At 28.4% G+C, this 5,311-nt stretch overlaps 1 protein-coding gene across 1 annotated transcript in view; it reads right to left on the minus strand.

The window, feature by feature from the left end:
- The window catches only part of LOC111709576 (FMRFamide receptor), a 31,058-nt gene extending 27,427 nt beyond the window's left edge, over window positions 1-3,631 (minus strand). Inside the window, exon 1 of the mRNA XM_023483308.1 lies at window positions 3,552-3,631. The gene's annotated coding sequence lies outside the window, so the exon portion shown is untranslated. The remainder of the gene's footprint in view (window positions 1-3,551) is intronic.
- Between the last annotated feature and the right edge of the window lie 1,680 nt (window positions 3,632-5,311).

The following is a 5,311-nucleotide window of genomic DNA, read 5'->3' on the forward strand; positions in this document are numbered from 1 at the left end:
TGGGTCGGACACAGTATTAGGAACAGGAACAATAATAGGAACATTAGCAATTTAAAAACAAAAAGAAATTACTAGTTATACTTAAATGCATCAAAATTAGGACCAATATTACAATTTTGATAAATGAGTATTGATTAAGGAACATTACTAGATATGAACAATATTATAACTTAAGTCTAGTTTCTTACAAATTTCTAATTCTAAATTTATCGTTAACAATAACATTTACTTGTTGTCGTTGATTTTTAAATTAAACTGAAGAAAAGAAAGTCAAGATTTCCATTAAATAAAAAAAGCTTGAAATTGAAAAACACATACGATTTATAAAATTGGGAACATTTTTGCCTCGAAATCTCAGGGAGGGGCTACGCCCCTCCCTGAATCTGTCAGGGGGTGGCGAATGTCCCCCCACCACCCCCTGTATCCGCCCCTGGGGGTTACATATTATTTTGAATATTAAGTAATAAAAAGTGTCTTACATATTTTTAAAATGGTTTTTGCTTCAAATATTTTTTATTTCAATTTTATTTATTTTAATTATTTTTGGTTGACATTTTAGAAAAAGAGAAATAGTTTAATTCGTTCAAGGAATAAAAATAAATCCAAATTCTGGCAAACTAAATTCAGTATCAAGGTTTTTATTTCTATTCAAAAATATTGAAAATTTATTATGAATTTCTTCAATAAAATCTCTAGAGTCTAGTTTTAGCTTTGTAAGATTAGAGAATTCACTATTCATCCCCTGTCATGTTACTTTCCCAAAAAAATTTGTGGATTAAATTTGTAGGTAGACGGTTTTTTTCACACAATCCTTTAACTAATCAAGTTTTTGCAAACTAAAATAAAAATATTTTTTGATAATTTATCTTGGAATCATACCACATTACATGAAGAAGTTTATAAGGGACTGTTCACTTTTTAAATTACTGAGATTTAGGTATAATAATGAAACCCATTGAAAAATTGTCAAGACGACATTTTATAATTTCCTTGAATGTTCTGGGTTAAACTGTAAATATCTATTATATAACTATGACTTGTGATGTGGAAAGTGCAGAAAATCCTGAAGATTTTTAGTGATATTGTAAACCATGCTGTCATTTTGTAAACATAACAATGCATGCGGAAAACTAGATTATAAATGTAAAATTAGATAATTTCCTGTTAAATGCATCAGTTCCTATTCATATCCACTTCTTATCTTTACTCTCTTCAATAAAATGATTGTTTTTTTTTAATTCAATATTTATTTGTTCGACTTAAAGGTTATATTCCTAATATAAAAACTAAACTAAAATCTAAGGTTTCAAAAAAAACTGGTATTAAAAAATTGAAAATCATTTTTCTAGATAAATAAGCAAAAGCTCTTTTCTTTCTTGTTTATAAAAAACTAAAACCAGACTAAAAGCTTATAATAATGTTGTGTATCTGTTCTATTTGTTTCAAAAACAGGAATATCTCTAGAATAGCTAATGTTGTGTATCTGTTCTATTTGTTTCAAAAACAGGAATATCTCTAGAATAGCTAATGTTGTGTATCTGTTCTATTTGTTTCAAAAANCTTAAATATTTCAAACAATGTATTCTGTTAGATCAAATAATCTAAGTTTGAAGTATTAAAGATTTACATCATCATGCTGCATTATATAAGGATTTAAAAATTTAAGTTTCTGGTTTATTTTCTTCACTTCCAATTGATGTGAGCTCGTAAAAATTTCATACTTTAACAGTTGCATGAATCCCCATGTTTAGATTGGAGAGAGATAACAATTTAAATATTCATGAATTCTTATCAAAATATAAATCCACTTTTTTACATACTATAAATGTCAATTTCCTCAACAACAACAACAACAAAAAACGAAAAAGTCCAATGGCTGTAAATTTGATTGGGATTGCGCTTATTCACATATTGTCTAAAATAGAAGTTCTCAAAGTAAACTTTTCAGGGGAGTGTCCGCGAAAAATGAAAAAGGGTATATAGGCTTATGGCGAAAAATAATCGCTTTTCATCACTACTAATCTTGCTTGTATCTGTTGAGGCTATAAGGAGAAAATTGTTAAAAACGGCTTATACTGAAAAACGTAGCGTCCATAATAATTCAGAAAGAGAAAGCTGTAATATACGGCTCGGATCGTAAAAAATTCATTTAATTTCAAACAAATTATTCAGATATTTTGACCTATAGTCATCGATTATTTTTCATAAAATTTTTTATTCATTTTGTATACAATGTTTGTAAAAATGCGATAAAAATAATTAAGAAATGATACACAGAAATAATACAAATAGGACCATCTGAGTGCAGTTTTAAAGGGAGTGCTTGCGAAAAATGAAAGGGGGTATAGGCTTATGGAGAAATAAAATCGCTTTTGATCGCTACTAATCTTACTTCTATCTGTTACGTTTATAAGGAGAAAATTGTTAAAAAAAACGACTTAAATTGAAGATTAAGAAAGTTGCAATATACGACTGGGATCATAAAAAAATCAATTAATTTCAAACAAATCAATCGAATATTTTAACCTATAGTCATCGATCATCTTTCGACACATTCATATATAGTTAATATTTCATAATATTTTTTATTCGTTTTGTATACAATGCATTTAAAACGCCAAAATAATTGGCCGCCAGATGTCTCAGCTCTCGATGCTTTGAACGATAAAACGTGGCAGAAACACCTAGCGGATGTTATGTAATGAAGACTACTTCTTGACAAATATGTGAAGGAAAACCTAAGGTTGAAGGGACTGTGAGCGTAATTTCAAGTGACCCATCATAAAAAGATGGCAATGCCCGAATTAAAACGGCACCCTTGACAAATTTGTCGGATCAAGTAGGAATCAATGTTTTTTGTTCCTTTAAACTGTTTCTCTGCTAAAGTGTCTTGCGTATTTCATGGCTGTAAGAAGAAATGGAGAAACTCAGGGCAATAAAGACTTTTCGAGTTAGAAAAACGGCGGCGGTAATATTCTATATTATCAAAATATTGTTTGAGATATTCATTACTATATAAAACATAATTCAAATTCCACTTTAATAAAACATTGTATTAATATTCTATATTATCAAAATATTGTTTGAGATATTCATTACTTTATAAAACATAATCCAAATTCCACTTTAATAAAACATTAATTGTACTAATATTCTATATTATTAAAATATTGTTTGAGATATTCATTACTTTATCAAACATAATTCAAATTCCACTTTAATAAAACATTAATTGTACTAATATTCTATATTATTAAAATATTGTTTGAGATATGCAATACTATATAAAACATAATTCAAATTTAACTTGAATGTTAAAAGCTAAAAATAAATGAAATAATAATTGAATGATAACCTCATAAATGATTTTTCATAAATGATTAAATAATTATTAATTATAAAAGTTCAACATTTTCTAAAATATGAATTAAAAGAATGCTTCAAAACGCTTAAGTCATGGATCTTGTAAAAAACGAATATTTTAGGATAAGAAGAACCCGATCTTTTTACAAGATTGATTTCGCGATTACAGATTAATTAAACTAAATTACCAATTCATAATCGGCCAGGACATCTGAATAATCATTTAGAATCCGGTTCAGGAATTCATCTTTCTCAACATCAAAACTAAACAAAAACATTCTTTAAAGATTTAAAGGGACTGTACTGTAATTTCAAGTAATCCTCCCTGTACAGTTGGTAATGCCAGGTTCACAACGGGTTCCTTGACAGCGTTGTCTGATTAAATATGAATTATATATATTCATGTTTATAATTGAAAACNAGAAGAATTGGCATGAGATTGAATAGTTTCCTGTTTGTAGAAGAGATAAAAATAGGGGAGGTGGAGGCCCGGGGGGGGGGGTGTTCAAATTAGGGGAACCATTTTTTTACAAATTAAACACGAACACAGTGATTTAGCTGCCCTGGCTTTATTGTCATTGAGCCTTTAATTTCAAACCTTCTACCCTCTCCAAACATAGAGGTTGTTTTTTATCTTGAATATAACTAATGTCAGCAATTTTCTTGTTTGTCTATGCTGAAAAAAATCAGTTAATTGTTTTAAAGGAAGGCAATAAACACAATATTTTTATAAAAATTCCTTCAAATTTTAATGTTGGTTTATTATAATTTTGACTCGTGAAAAAAAATCATCATCATTTGATAATTTGACAAAATTTATAAAAACAAACTCTGAAATTTTTCTACAAAAATAAAGTTGAGGTACACTCATGAAATATTCAAGGTCATAATTTAGAAGTCTTAAAAATAAAAAATTGTGAAAAAAGAAAATGTTTAACATTTATTACGTGCTTAAAAATGTTAACAAAAGTGAAAAGAAATTAACGAATTCCAAGGGACCGAATCGTAATCATGTCAGATTCACTAACAAACCACTTTTGCAGAAATCAATAGAAATCCATGTTTTTGCAAACTTATCATTTTTCTTAAAGGGAGTGTTCGCGAAAAATGAAAGGGGGTATAGGCTTAATGCGATAAAAAAGCGCTTTTGATCGCTACTAATCTTACTTCTCTCTGTTGGGTCTATAAGGAGAAAATTGTTAAAGACGTCTCATACCGAATAAGTTAGCGTCCATACAAATTGAGAAAATTGCAACATACGACTTTGATCGTAAAAAAATCAATTTAATTTTAAACAAATCATTCAGATATTACAACCTATAGTCATCGATAATCTTTCGCCACATTTGTATATAGTTGATTTTTCATAAAATTTTTGGTAATGAAGACGACATTTTCATATTTTCCAGGAATGTTCGAAAACAAGTTGGAAGCTAAATGTTATTTTAAGAATAAAATCAAAACATATTATGAAAAATCAACTGCATACAAATATAAGTTGTAATATCTGAATGATTTGTTTGAAATTAAATAGATTTTTTTACGGTCTAAGTAGTATGTTGCATATTTCTGAATTTGTATGGATACTACGTTCTTCGGTATTAGTCGTTTTTAACAATTTTCTCCTTATAGACGCAACAGATTGAAGTGAGATTAGAATCGATCAAAAGCGCTTTTTTATCGCATTAAGCCTATACCCCCTTTCATTTTTCGCGAACACTCCCTTTAAAGTTATTTGCAAATTTCTTGCTTCTACAGAGTTAAGATAAATTCATAGATAAAGATAGATTGCGCATAAGACGACGTTTTTCATCTTGAAAGATATAAATGTACAGAGATGTTTTAAAGATATTCCTATTATATAGATTAACTAGGTCGGTTGTGAACATTGGCTGTTCTGATGTCATTGAGTACTTGTGGTGTGCATGAGAGAAATTTAAGTTAGTTT

This window comes from Eurytemora carolleeae, unplaced genomic scaffold, assembly GCF_000591075.1.
Source record: "Eurytemora carolleeae unplaced genomic scaffold, Eaff_2.0 scaffold862, whole genome shotgun sequence".
Taxonomy (NCBI): Eukaryota; Metazoa; Arthropoda; class Copepoda; order Calanoida; family Temoridae; genus Eurytemora; species Eurytemora carolleeae.